Here is a 15593-nt window from a genome sequence, read left to right as displayed (position 1 = left end):
GCATCTAGGAATGGACACTACCAGACTTGCTTCGGATGCTTGATCTGACCTACTTTTTCCAGATGAGTGATGAAATTATTCCCAACTCAGCTCTACCCTGACCAAACTTGCATGGATGATGCATCTAAAGATGGACATTTGAAACTTGCTTCGGATGCTGGATCTGACCTGCATTCTTCAAACGAGTGACCAGGTTCATGTATTTGGAAAATGTCAATCTTCAATGAACTTTAAAACCTATTTAAACAGAATTTGCTTGAATATTGTTCTCAGGATAAATACTAACTGTTAAGGAAATATGATGTGAGATTTGCATTACTTAAACTGATAACATTCGTCGATGTGAGCTTCATAATCTTTGATTATCTATGCTTTTAAATGAAGTTTCATACTTCATGTGAAATGAGAGTGTCTCCCCTATGATGTGTCTGTTTTCTCTTTATAAGAGCAGAAGAAATTTGAGGCTGACCAGGATCCTGAAGTGAGGAGCCAATTAACAGCATTCATGAGCAGAAAATGGGGTAAGATTCATACTTGACCTTTTTGTACCTTTTCCCAGTATTTTGGCTTTCCAGTTGAAGTTGGCTTTGTAAGGCTTTGACCTATTGATTTTGAATTGACAGGAAACAGAAATGCTGAGACAGTTCAGAAGAAACATCACCAGAACCCACAGCAACAGCAAAGGAAGCTTATATGGAAGTATTTTTGATTTTCTCCCTTCTTTCCCCTACCCCCTGGCCCCTGCTGACTCTAACATAACTAACCATCCCCTTCCCTTTCCCCCACATTCGTCTTCCTGAATTCACTGTCATCGTTTTCTGATTTTTCAACAAATTGTGTTGTACTGATTTTATTCACTTGAATTTTTGTGATTTGTTGCATTGTTTGAAGTTTTACTAACCCAAATGAAAAAGAAATCTAACAAAATACTTTCAAAATATCTTCAAAACACTACCAAATCATACTTTTATATTTTCTTAGTATGTTTTGAAAGTGTTGCATTTAACGAAACATCAATGCTATACTTTACAGGATGGGGTGGCATGGTATTTTGTTAATGTTTCATTACAATGTTGGTGTTTTATTAATGTTTCATTACACTCTGCAGAATGAAATTGCATTTTGAAAGTGTTTCATTATACTTGTCTGCATCAAATTAATATTTTGTTAGCATTTCATTTGATTAACAGACATGTTAAGGGTTGACTTATCTAAGAGCAGTAAAATCTTCCAAGAACAACTTATCTATTTATATCCTGTGTTACTAGTTTTGCGCCAATTTTCAAACCACCAGCACTAGGTCAGAGAGAAACAAAGAGATTGGTGAAGGGACATGTAAAGTGTTAGTATATATATTGATCCCTGATTGGAAAAAGCAAAATCAGGATGAATCTGGATATAACAAAGGTATTTATTTATTGCATGACATAAAGTTCTTTTAAACTGGACTACAGTTAAACCTTCAATCTGTGAATGTGGATGTGTATATGGCCTGTTTTTATTGGGTTTTTGGTCATTTTAAGATTGATCGACCTTTAATCCATATACTACCCAGCTTAGATCAGTTTTAAGCACTGGGTTAAATGAATTATAATTATACTTGAAAATTCTGTGAAAATGTATGTGAATGGAGAAATGGCCAAAGGATTTCACTGCAGAGAATGATTGATATAAGAGAGTGATCATGAATCGAACTTGGTGTTTTTTAATGTTGGAATGGTGTGCTATTGTCTATTGAACAATAATGTCAAACCTGGAATTCAAAATACTGTGAAACAAGATGTTTATACATGTAATGTTTCAATATGAGACTGTGTTTAGATGTTTTCAAAGACTTGTGAATTTGCTAATTATAATTTTAAAAATTCAAATTTAGTGGTTTATTGATGATTTGTTACTTATGCTTTGTTAGTATTTTGTTAGAGTGTTTTGTTAGCCTCATTTGCATGTGATTTTCTATACTAATGGAATACTATCAAAACACAGTGTTTTGTTAGTAGTTTGTTAGAGTGTTTCGTAAGTATTTTGTTAAAGCGTTTTGTTAGTAGTTTGTTAGAGTGTTTTCAAAGTAACTTGTTATAGTGTTTTGTTAGCTCATTTGCATGTGATTTGCTATACTATCAAAACACTTTCAAAACATATGTTTTGTAAGTAGTTTGTTATAGTATTTTGTTTCCCCCTTTTTTTCATTTGGGAACATTGTGCCAGTTTTATACTTTCAGGGACTGAGAAGAGGAACAACGATGGAGGAGTAGGGTCGACCAACAGAGGAAGACGAGATGACGAGTCCATTTCCCATCTCTATACAGCAGCCAACATGGCCCAAAGTGGTAAGTAACTTTTCGTGATTTATTGCATTCTTTTGAAGTTTTACTAACATTGTGCCAGTTTTATACTTTCAGGGACTCGGAAGAGGAACAACGATGGAGGAGCAGGGTCGACCAACAGAGGAAGACGAGATGACAAGTCCATTTCCCATCTCTATACAGCAGCCAACATGGCCCAAAGTGGTAAGTCACTTTTTGTGATTTGTTGCATTCTTTTGAAGTTTTACTAACATTGTGCCAGTTTTATACTTTCAGGGACTCGGAAGAGGAACAACGATGGAGGAGCAAGGTCGACCAACAGAGGAAGACGAGATGACGAGTCCATTTCCCATCTCTGTACAGCAGCCAACATGGCCAAAGTGGTAAGTAACTTTTCTTGATTTGTTGCATTCTTTTGAAGTTTTACTAACATTGTGCCAGTTTTATACTTTCAGGGACTTGGAAGAGGAACAACGATGGAGGAGCAGGGTCGACCAACAGAGGAAGATGAGATGACGAGTCCATTTCCCATCTCTATACAGCAGCCAACATGGCCCAAAGTGGTGAGTAACATTTCGTGATTTGTTGCATTCTTTTGAAGTTTTACTAACATTGTGCCAGTTTTATACTTTCAGGGACTCGGACGAGGAACAACGATGGAGGAGCAAGGTCGACCAACAGAGGAAGAGATGATGAGTCCATTTCCCATCTCTATACAGCAGCCAACATGGCCCAAAGTGGTAAGTCACTTTTTGTGATTTGTTGCATTCTTTTGAAGTTTTACTAACATTGTGCCAGTTTAATACTTTCAGGGACTCGGAAGAGGAACAACGATGGAGGAGCAAGGTCGACCAACAGAAGAAGGCAAGATGATGAGTCCATTTCCCATCTCTATACAGCAGCCAACATGGCCCAAAGTGGTAAGTAACTTTTCGTGATTTGTTGCATTCTTTTGAAGTTTTACTAACATTGTGCCAGTTTTATACTTTCAGGGACTCGGAAGAGGAACAACGATGGAGGAGCAAGGTCGACCAACAGAGGAAGACGAGATGAGTCCATTTCCCAATTCTATATTGCAGCCAACATGGCCCAAAGTGGTAAGTAACTTTTCGTGATTTGTTGCATTCTTTTGAAGTTTTACTAACATTGTGCCAGTTTTATACTTTCAGGGACTCGGAAGAGGAACAACGATGGAGGAGCAGGGTCGACCAACAGAGGAAGATGAGATGACGAGTCCATTTCCCATCTCTATACAGCAGCCAACATGGCCCAAAGTGGTAAGTAACTTTTCGTGATTTATTGCATTATTTTGAAGTTTTACTAACATTGTGCCAGTTTTATACTTTCAGGGACTAGGAAGAGGAACAACGATGGAGGAGCAGGGTCGACCAACAGAGGAAGATGAGATGACGAGTCCATTTCCCATCTCTATACAGCAGCCAACATGGCCCAAAGTGGTAAGTAACTTTTCGTGATTTATTGCATTATTTTGAAGTTTTACTAACATTGTGCCAGTTTTATACTTTCAGGGACTCGGACGAGGAACAACGATGGAGGAGCAGGGTCGACCAACAGAGGAAGATGAGATGACGAGGCCATTTCCCATCTCTATACAGCAGCCAACATGGCCCAAAGTGGTAAGTAACTTTTCGTGATTTGTTGCATTCTTTTGAAGTTTTACTAACATTGTGCCAGTTTTATACTTTCAGGGACTCGGAAGAGGAACAAAAATGGAGGAGCAGGGTCGACCAACAGAGGAAGATGAGATGACAAGGCCATTTCCCATCTCTGTACAGCAGCCAACATGGCCCAAAGTGGTAAGCCACTTTTCGTGATTTGTTGCATTCTTTTGAAGTTTTACTAACATTGTGCCAGTTTTATACTTTCAGGGACTCAGAAGAAGAACAACGATGGAGGAGCAAGGTCGACCAACAGAGGAAGACGAGATGACGAGTCCATTTCCCATCTCTATACAGCAGCCAACATGGCCAAAGTAAGTAACTTTTCGTGATTTGTTGCATTCTTTTGAAGTTTTACTAACATTGTGCCAGTTTTATACTTTCAGGGACTTGGAAGAGGAACAACGATGGAGGAGCAGGGTCGACCAACAGAGGAAGATGAGATGACGAGTCCATTTCCCATCTCTATACAGCAGCCAACATGGCCCAAAGTGGTAAGTAACATTTCGTGATTTGTTGCATTTTTTTGAAGTTTTACTAACATTGTGCCAGTTTTATACTTCCAGGGACTCGGACGAGGAACAACGATGGAGGAGCAAGGTCGACCAACAGAGGAAGAGATGACGAGTCCATTTCCCATCTCTATACAGCAGCCAACATGGCCCAAAGTGGTAAGTAACTTTTCGTGATTTGTTGCATTCTTTTGAAGTTTTACTAACATTGTGCCAGTTTTATACTTTCAGGGACTCGGAAGAGGAACAACGATGGAGGAGCAGGGTCGACCAACAGAGGAAGATGAGATGACGAGTCCATTTCCCATCTCTATACAGCAGCCAACATGGCCCAAAGTGGTAAGTAACTTTTCGTGATTTATTGCATTATTTTGAAGTTTTACTAACATTGTGCCAGTTTTATACTTTCAGGGACTAGGAAGAGGAACAACGATGGAGGAGCAGGGTCGACCAACAGAGGAAGATGAGATGACGAGTCCATTTCCCATCTCTATACAGCAGCCAACATGGCCCAAAGTGGTAAGTAACTTTTCGTGATTTATTGCATTATTTTGAAGTTTTACTAACATTGTGCCAGTTTTATACTTTCAGGGACTCGGACGAGGAACAACGATGGAGGAGCAGGGTCGACCAACAGAGGAAGATGAGATGACGAGGCCATTTCCCATCTCTATACAGCAGCCAACATGGCCCAAAGTGGTAAGTAACTTTTCGTGATTTGTTGCATTCTTTTGAAGTTTTACTAACATTGTGCCAGTTTTATACTTTCAGGGACTCGGAAGAGGAACAACAATGGAGGAGCAGGGTCGACCAACAGAGGAAGATGAGATGACAAGGCCATTTCCCATCTCTGTACAGCAGCCAACATGGCCCAAAGTGGTAAGCCACTTTTCGTGATTTGTTGCATTCTTTTGAAGTTTTACTAACATTGTGCCAGTTTTATACTTTCAGGGACTCAGAAGAAGAACAACGATGGAGGAGCAAGGTCGACCAACAGAGGAAGACGAGATGACGAGTCCATTTCCCATCTCTATACAGCAGCCAACATGGCCCAAAGTGGTAAGTAACTTTTCGTGATTTGTTGCATTCTTTTGAAGTTTTACTAACATTGTGCCAGTTTTATACTTTCAGGGACTTGGAAGAGGAACAACGATGGAGGAGCAGGGTCGACCAACAGAGGAAGATGAGATGACGAGTCCATTTCCCATCTCTATACAGCAGCCAACATGGCCCAAAGTGGTGAGTAACATTTCGTGATTTGTTGCATTTTTTTGAAGTTTTACTAACATTGTGCCAGTTTTATACTTCCAGGGACTCGGACGAGGAACAACGATGGAGGAGCAAGGTCGACCAACAGAGGAAGAGATGACGAGTCCATTTCCCATCTCTATACAGCAGCCAACATGGCCCAAAGTGGTAAGTCACTTTTTGTGATTTGTTGCATTCTTTTGAAGTTTTACTAACATTGTGCCAGTTTTATACTTTCAGGGACTCGGATGAGGAACAACGATGGAGGAGCAGGGTCGACCAACAGAGGAAGATGAGATGACGAGTCCATTTCCCATCTCTATACAGCAGCCAACATGGCCCAAAGTGGTAAGTAACTTTTCGTGATTTGTTGCATTCTTTTGAAGTTTTACTAACATTGTGCCAGTTTTATACTTTCAGGGACTCGGACGAGGAACAACGATGGAGGAGCAGGGTCGACCAACAGAGGAAGATGAGATGACGAGGCCATTTCCCATCTCTGAACAGCAGCCAACATGGCCCAAAGTGGTAAGTAACTTTTCGTGATTTGTTGCATTCTTTTGAAGTTTTACTAACATTGTGCCAGTTTTATACTTTCAGGGACTCGGACGAGGAACAACGATGGAGGAGCAAGGTCGACCAACAGAGGAAGAAGAGATGACGAGTCCATTTCCCATCTCTATACAGCAGCCAACATGGCCCAAAGTGGTAAGTCACTTTTTGTGATTTGTTGCATTCTTTTGAAGTTTTACTAACATTGTGCCAGTTTTATACTTTCAGGGACTCGGACGAGGAACAACGATGGAGGAGCAGGGTCGACCAACAGAGGAAGATGAGATGACGAGTCATTTCCCATCTCTATACAGCAGCCAACATGGCCCAAAGTGGTAAGTAACATTTCGTGATTTGTTGCATTTTTTTGAAGTTTTACTAACATTGTGCCAGTTTTATACTTTCAGGGACTCGGACGAGGAACAACGATGGAGGAGCAGGGTCGACCAACAGCAAAAGACAGGATGACGAGTCTATTTCCCATCTCTATGCAGCAACCAATATGGCTCAGGGTTGTAAGTAACAAATTGATTATTTAAATGAAGTTTGTCATTTGTTAGGGAATGTGAGTGATTCTCCTTTGATGTGTTTGTTTTCTCTTTTTAAGCAGAAGAAATTTGAGGCTGACCAGGATCCTGAAGTGAAGAGCAGTCCCTCTCCCATTTAACAGCGTTCTTGAGCAGAAAGTGCGGTAAGATTCATACTTGACCTCTGAGCACCTTTTCCAAACATTATATATGGCTTTCCAATTGATGTTGGCTTTTTCAGGCTTTGACCTCTTGAGTTTGAATTGACAGGAAGCAGAGATAGCCACCTCTGAAGGTCAGTCTGGAGTGTTTTCTGCTGCATTCAGAAAGTATGGGGTGTATAGTAGTTGTAAGTAGCGTTACAAAGGTGTTTCTTATTCTTAGGTTTAGTTTGTATAGTATTTCCGGTAGGTGCATTGTGTTGTAGTTTAAGTTAGTAAGTAGGCTTTAGTTGATAGTTAGACAGCTTAGAGGAGTGTAGGTTATTATTGTAATTAAGGTATTTGCTAGTTAGTGCATGGTTAGTGCTTGTGGTGGATAGGTTTGCATGATTAACACCCTAACAAGCAGGGTTCTCCATGAGCTGTTTTACTGTGTTGGTCCCGACACAGAAAAATGTTCTCCGACACAGTAAAGATTCAAATTTTATCTGTGCGACACATTAAAAATTTTGCTGACACAGTAAGATCTGTGATAATAAAAAAAAATTGAAAGAAACATATTCTCTCTATCTGAAACATTATAAATTGATCAAACAATTCTACAGTCTTTCAATTCTATACGATATCTAGATCACTTAATTATGCTTTCACCTTGCATAATCAATTATTTCCTAGACCCTCAATGGACTTGACGCATGAAGGAACAAAGACAAAAAATTGGATTTCAAACTTCCATGTAACGCTTAATTGGTACTAGTACTTGCAATTAAAGTACATTGTATTATTTTTAAGAATATATTTAAATGTCTTTTCTTTAGAGCCATGGCTCTAGAATTATGTTTGCAATGTAAATCAAACATAACACTGTACCAAAATCATTTACTTGATGTAAATAAATAGTTTTCAATTTTCAAGGAACTTTTAAAAGTATTTTACTATTCCGAAGTCTCTTTTTTTTGTAATTCCTTAATTCGATCAATAAAATTCGATCAATAAAATTGACAAAAAAAGTATGACAAATTTGCTTTAAAAAATTGTAAGTAGTTCAACTTTATAGACAAGAAGTACCGTAATTTACGGAATATAGGTCAATACTTTTTTTCTCAGAACCGCTGGGGTCGACCAATATTCAGAATTCGACCTATTTAAGGCTCAAGTTTACGAAAAATGCCCCCAAATCAGTAAAATTTACGTCAATTTCAAAGCAAATTTGTGCCACTTTTGTAACTTTTTTGATTATTTTTCACAAAAAAATTAATGCCCCGATAAACAATATTTATTCTATAGCTTTCTTACAAAATAAGTTCCATTAATTATTCATTGATGACAAAGGAAAACAACATTGCTTCATCTATTAAATAATTCCTCAATGTATTATCCATTAACATCATGTGGTAGCCATTTTGTGAAGTTAGGAAGTCGCAATCGTGTACTAAAAGTAAAACTGCAGCCGTATCAAAATTTAAAATACGGAAAATTTTTCATGATCACAACTGAAGTGTTTTTACCATTTATTATTAGCAATGAATTGAAATAGTATATTAAATATTTTCTATTGTCTTAATTATAATGAATAGTGAGTCAGTTGCAAATTTGATCGCTAAAATACCGTGAAATTTTAGTGCTTTGGATAAACTCTGCAACACAGTAAATTTTCAAACAATGGAGAACCCTGAACAAGTAACAAGCTACTAAAACTACTAACGTCTGCTAAATGTTGTGTGACGCGTCTAGTGTGTTGGTGTTAGTGTCTGTGTGCTTGTCACCTCTCGCTTTCATCCATCACCGCTGGCTAGCAGCAATGCGAAAAGGGGGAAGAAATTCTAATGACTTCCCCTGCCAGTACATAGCCTCTCCACAACAAGTCCTATGCGATGCCTCCACGTGGAAGCAGACGGATACTGGGTATCATTTTGTCCCAGGCTAAGTTCGCAAGGGCGCACGGGAAGATGAGTCTCAAAAGCATTGGTAAACATCTCATATAGGATCTCTCCTGATCACAAACCCAATTTAGTAGTTGAATCAATTGATATAAGTGCTGGTTTTTAAAAGAAGTGAACCTTTAAATTGTTCATTTTATGTCTTTGTCATCTTTTTAGCTCACCTGAGCCAAAGGCTAAAGTGAGCTTTTCTGATCACATTTTGTCCATCGTCTGTCCGTCCGTCCATCTGTAAACTTTTCACATTTTCGACTTCTTCTCAAGAACCACTGGGCCAATTTTGACCAAACTTGGTACCAAGCATTCTTGAGTAAAGGGAAATTTAAATTGTTAAAATGAAGGGCCAAGTCCCCTCACAAGGGGAGATAATCAGGAAAAGACAAAACTAGGGAGGGGTCATTAAAAAATCTTTTCAAGAACCACTGGGCCAGAAAAGCTGAAACTTCTGTGGAAGCATCCTGGGGTAGTGTAGATTCTAAATTGTTCAAATCATGACCACCGGGGTAGGGCGGGGCCACAATGGGGAATCAAAGTTTTACATAGAAATATTAATATATAGGAAAAATCTTTGAAAATCTTCTTCTCAAGAACCACTGGGTCAGGAAAGCTGAAACTTATGTGGAAGCATCCTGGGGTAGTGTAGATTTCAAATTGTCTAAATTTTGATCAGTGGGGTAGGGTGGGGTCACAATATGTGTTACAAGGGGGAAATCTGGTAAAGAACAGAATGGTCAAAGCTTCTCATGTGAGCGATGTGGCCCATGGGCCTCTTGTTTGTAAAATTTCACATTTTCATCTTTGGTCAAATTCAACGAAACTTGGCAAAGAATATCCTTGGATAAATGCCATTATGGGATTTAAGTTTATTCAAATGAAGGCCCATTCCCTCTTCAAATAGAAGATTACTACAAATTAGAGAAAAATTAAGGACATCTTTTAAAAATCTTCTGTTCAAGAACCACTGAGACAGGAAAGAGACACTTATGTGGCATCATCCTCAGGTAGTGTAGATCGATTCAAAATCGGTCAAATCAAGACCCCATGTTGGTGTCAGAATAGGGGATTAAAAATATATATAATACTGTAGATTCCTTATTTCTCGTGAGTAATTATCGCAAATAGGCTTTTCACCATCAAATCACAAGAATAATAATTCGCAAATGCATGGTTGGTTAAGAGATAATACATAGATTTCAGCGCCATAAAAATAAAGGCGAGTAATTTAATTTTGTGTGTGGTGCTTCTCACAAAATTACGCGAAAATTAATTCCACGCACATATTTAGGAATCTACAGTATGTAGGGATATACTTTTTTTTTCTCAAGCCACAATTAGTTATGTTGATAGCAAATCATCCTTTTTGGTAGTGAAGATTTCATTTTGTTCAAATCATGTCTACCGGGAAAAGGTTTGGGCCACATTGGACAATCAAAGTTTTACATTGGGTTATATTGGAAATATTTTTAGAAATCTTCTCAGAAACAAATATGTCATGACTGGTGATATGTATACGGTAGCATCTTCATGCAGTGTAGATTTAAGTTTGTTCAAATCATGATTCCCAGGTGTAGGGCAGGGCCCCAATTGTGGATCAAAATGGACAGGGGAATACTGTAAATCACTTTTTATTCGCGAGAACTTTATTTTCACATTATTACGCGAGACGGTATGGTCGCGAAAATTTCATTCTCACATATAATATAATTCCTTAAGATTATATAGAGCATTAATGACCACAATTTTGAAAATTTTGTCTGTTGTTAATGAAGAGTCATTGACTATCTCGCGAAAATAAGGTGTCGCGAAAATTAAGTGATTTACAGTATATAGGAAACGTCTTCTCAATAATACCAAAGCCATATATAGTCATATTGATATGGAAGCATCCTTAGGTAGTGTAGATTCAAATTTGTCCAAATCTTGATTCCAGGGGGCAGGGAGGGGCATCAATGGGGATAAAATTTTAACAAAGGAATATATAGGAAAAAAATTTATGTTCAAGAACAGCTAAGCCATTGTTATTGATAATTATGAATATGTCTCCAGGTAGTTATTCAAGCCCCCTTCTCCTCTTCCTAAATTTTATACTTTTCAATACTGGACTAATTTGTCATTTACTAGCCAATATGCTTAGGTGAGCCACTAGTTTATTTTAGAAATCTTCTCACTTGGTATGAAGTGCAAGTGATCCCCTTTTGGTGTCTGTTAATTTTTATCTTTTTAAGAGGAATACTCTTAAGGCTGAACAGGATCCTGAAGTGAGGAGGACTCCCTCTCTCATTGAACTGCATACAGCAGCAGAAAGCAGGGTAAGATTCGGATTTTACTTCTTGTATCTTTGTTTGCCTATTGATGTTGGCTGTACCAAGCTTTAACATCTGGACCTTCAATTGACAGATTTCAGTTCCCCTTTGATTCAGAAGAGGAACAACAATGGAGGACCAAGGTCATTAATATAAGAAGAGTCTATTCCTGTCTGTGTTTTGCAGGTATTATGTTTCAAAAGTGGTAAGCAACAAGCTGCTTTTTACTGAAGCTTCTCACTTGGTATGAAGTGCAAGTGTTTCCCCTTTTATGTCTCTGTTTTATCTTTTTAAGCAGAAGAAAGTTAAGACTGACTAGGAATTCTAAGTGAGGAAGGGTCCCTTTCCCATTCCGCTGCAGCCATGAGGAAAATACTCATAAGAATCAGACTTTACTTCTTTTTTACCTATGGAACTTCATCATGACCCACTTTAAAAGGCAGGAGTCTTACAAGTATTTTTTATTTAATTATTTCTGACATATCTTTGTCCTCCCTACTCTAAAGTAACTAATGATGCTTTCCTCTCCTTGCCCCAATATTCCACCTTATTCCTAGCTATCATAACCTTATTGTCTTTATTTGCTTTTTGATTTTCAAGCTAATAATGTTGTAATGATTATGTTCATTTGAATTTCTGTGATTATTACATTGCTTTGTATTATTGCTTATCTTCTCTCCATCAAGTATTTTCAAGGAATTTGACAAGGGAAGAGGACCAGTGCTGACCAAGTGAAGAAAAAGAAGAGTCTATTGCAAAAGCTTTGTACAGCAGCCAATATCTGATTAAGGAGTGGGTAAAAAGATTTATTTTTTGCAATTTACAAATTTTCTTTATACACTTATCAAATCATAGGTCCAGGGGGATTTACTTCTGCTGCACAACAGCAAGACTGTGTTGCAATAACAATAGGGCATCCCGGGGATGTGCTGTTTCAAATTACGTTACATCATGATCCCTTTGGACTAGGATTAGTAAAAAAAAAAAAAGAATTTTTCTTTTGATGACAAAGTCAAGGTGATTCAGGTGAACATTTTGTCACAAGGTATTTTTGTTCATGTTTTTTTCATTATCTTTGGATTCCCTTTGTTAACAAGTAGAAGATGAGACTGATCTCAATCAGTTAACAAGAATGTGGAAAGTAAGGACTTACTACTGTCTAACCTAAACATTGATGGTTAGTCAGATCAGATGCATGTAAAGCTCTAGACCTTGCATTATGTGAATTAGAGGAGATTTTGACTCTCTCATTGCTTGGATTCTTAGTGCCTTTTTGTTAATAGGCAGACGGTTATGCTGGCATTGATCCTGTTTCCAAAAGAAGATCAACATGATTCCTCAAGACTCCAAAGAGATCAACTATGGGACCTGAAAATAAAGGTAAGACACATGTACAAGCTCTGCAAAATCCTTCTATTCTGTAAAAATATGTTAGCTATTTTTCATTTATTAAGATTTTATTAATATAATTTATGTTGAGTCCTTGTGATTTCTTTTTTTACAGGCAGACTGCCATCAATTTCATGTTTCTTTGATAGCAGACAAATATGCTTCAACAACAGTACAGAGAGTAATTTAAGGTTTGGACTGCAAGTGATGGACACACTAAATAACTCGATCAACTCGATCAAAGAATTCAATGGATAGTGCTGAGTACATTATCATATATCTACAAAGTGATGGGCACACTAAATAGCTTAACTGACAGAATTCAATGGACCGTGCTGAAAAGATTGTTATATATCTACAAAGTGATGGACACACTAAATAGCTTAAATGACAAAATTCAATGGACCGTGCTGAGTACATTGTTATCTACAAAGTGATGGACACACTAAATAGCTTAACTCACAGAATCCAATGGACAGAGTTGAGTATGTACTAATATCTACAAAGTGATGGACACAGTAAACAGCTTAATTCTCAGGATTCAGTGTACCATGCTGAGTACATAACTCATTAAGGATAACTCATTTGACATCCACAGCAGATCATTCAAAGTTGTGTTACTACATTATTGTACAACTTTTCATATACTACGTTATTTTTTCTGAATGTTTTTTTTGTATCTGTATATTATATTTTTTAATTTTAAAAAGTTAAAGATTGGATTTTTAAGCAAAAATATCAAGAGAGGTAAATCAGTGCTTGTCTGAATATCTAAGCTTAAGAGAAAGGGAGGTAATTTTTTTTATTATGAATCCTTGTCCAGAGCATATGCTTTCTCCCCTTGGTCCAATGTGGCTAATACTTCTCTCACAGAGTGCCACTGGTCAATGGATGTGTAGTGACCTTGAAGTTTCTAGGCCAAGAGTCAAGGTTAAAACCCCTTTCAGCTACTTTACATTTTTATGTTCATTGCTGAAAGTGGGACCCTTTGAGATAGCCACCATCTCAATGATATCTAATTTTAGTCTGAAAATTGCTAGAAAAGATAAAGTGATCTCATTGTAACATTATTATTTTTTAGTGTTTTAGATTATAAATAAATATAACAGTATGCAAAATCTAAATTCTTTTATATGTTCTCTCCTTTGATTTACATAGCAGGCCTTGCAGTTTTTAGCTCATATGAGATTTTCTGATCACCTGTCCGTCGTCCATCCGTCTGACTGTCCATTCATCTGTAAACTTTTCACATTTTCAGCTTACTCTTGAGAACCATTGGGTCAATTTTGACCAAACTTAGTACAAAACATCCTTGGGTAGTGGGAGTTTAAATTATAAAAATAAAGTCCCCTTCCGAGGGGAAATTGTCAAGAATATACAAAAATAGGATGGGGTCATAAAAAAATCTTCTCAAGAACCACTGGGCCAGAAAAGCTAAAACTTCTGTGGAAGCATCCTGGGGTAGTGTTACTAGTGTAGATTCTAAATTGCTTGGATCATGACCCCTGGGGATTGGGAAAGGTCAAGATAGGTATTAGGGGGAAATCTGTTTAATAACATAATAGCCAAAGTTACTCAGGTGAGTGATGTGGCCCATGGGCTTCTTGCTTATCTAATTTAGTTTTATCTTTGTATGCAACACTTTTTCCTTCTTTTAGTTGTTACTGAGGTTCTAAGTAATTTAAGTTTTTTATGAAATATTTTTCATTGTCAAGTTCTATATGCATGTTCTACTTCATACACAAGTAGTATATGAAGATTTTCTAGATGTTTCATATTTTTTCAACTTTTCTTGAAAAGCATAACTGATGTACATGTAATTGTAAAAACTGTGTTTGTCCCCTTGTGATACATGATTAATTTATGTCAAGTTGAATTTATCATATATATTAAAATACACTATTATACAGTCTTGTTTGTCATGGAATTAAACTTGTTGAGTTTTTATTCCACCACTATAATTGAAGATTTGGGGGCATATTTTGATAAACTGTCTGTCTGTTTATGTCTCCAAATTTACTAATTAGCTCACCTGAGCCGAAGGCTCAAGTGAGCTTTTCTGATCAAAATTTGTCCATTGTCTGTCGTCGTTGTCGTTCGTTGTTTGTTGTAAACTTTTCACATTTTCATCTTCTTCTCAAGAACCACTGGGCCAATTTCAACCAAACTTGGCACAAAGTATCCTTGGGTAAAGGGGATTCAAGTTTGTTCAAATGAAGGGCCACGCCCTTTTCCAAGGGGAGATAATCATGAATTTGTTAAAAATTAATGGCATTTTTAAAAAATCTTCTTCTCCAGAACCGCTGGGCCAGGAAAGATGAAACTTATGTGGAAGCATCCTCAGGTAGTGTAGATTCAAGTTTGTTCAAATCATGACCCCCGGGGCAAGGGTGGGGCCAAAATGGCTGACCCAAGTTTTACATAGGAATATATAGGAAAATTATCTTTAAAAATCTTCTTCTCCAGAACCACTGGGCCAGGAAAGATGAAACTCATGTGGAATCATCCTCAGGTAGTGTATAGATTCAAGTTTGTTCAAATCATGACCCCCGGGGCAAGGGTGGGGCCAAAATGGCCGACCCAAGTTTTACATAGGAATATATAGTAAAAATCTTTAAAAATCTTCTACTCCAGAACCACTGGGCCAGGAAAGATGAAACTCATGTGGAATCATCCTTAGGTAGTATAGACTCAAGTTTGTTCAAATCATGACCCCCGGGGCAAGGATGGGGCCAAAATGGCCAACCCAAGTTTTACATAGGAATATATAGGAAATATCTTTAAAAATCCTTCTCAATTACCACTGGGCCAGGAAAGATGAAACTCATGTGGAATCATCCTCAGGTAGTGTAGATTCAAGTTTTTTCAAATCATGACCCCCGGCCCTGGGGATAGGGTGGGGCCAAAATGGCTGACCAAAGTTTTACATAGGGATATATAGGGAAACCTTTGGTATTTATATGGAATCATCCTCAG

At 37.7% G+C, this 15593-nt stretch overlaps 1 long non-coding RNA gene across 5 annotated transcripts; it reads left to right on the top strand.

Annotated features, from left to right (window-relative positions):
- Positions 1-8576: 8576 nt before the first annotated feature.
- LOC134246819 (uncharacterized) lies at positions 8577-13337 on the top strand. Of its 5 annotated transcripts, XR_009987727.1 has the most exons (6): positions 8577-8953; positions 11151-11234; positions 11323-11414; positions 11524-12024; positions 12512-12608; positions 12733-13337. It is a non-coding gene; the product is annotated as an uncharacterized LOC134246819 (long non-coding RNA). The 5 variants fall into 5 exon arrangements; XR_009987729.1 differs by lacking the exon at positions 8577-8953 and having other exon boundaries at positions 10971-11234; positions 11527-12024; XR_009987726.1 differs by lacking the exon at positions 8577-8953 and having other exon boundaries at positions 10971-11234; positions 11524-12020.
- Positions 13338-15593: the final 2256 nt, after the last annotated feature.

This window comes from Saccostrea cucullata, unplaced genomic scaffold (genome assembly GCF_032062105.1).
Source record: "Saccostrea cucullata isolate Sc308-1 unplaced genomic scaffold, CSIRO_AGI_Scuc_v1 ctg9505, whole genome shotgun sequence".
Classification (NCBI taxonomy): domain Eukaryota; kingdom Metazoa; phylum Mollusca; class Bivalvia; order Ostreida; family Ostreidae; genus Saccostrea; species Saccostrea cuccullata.
The sequence above is the reverse complement of the archived record's forward strand: the minus strand, read 5'-3'. Positions and strand labels throughout refer to the sequence as shown.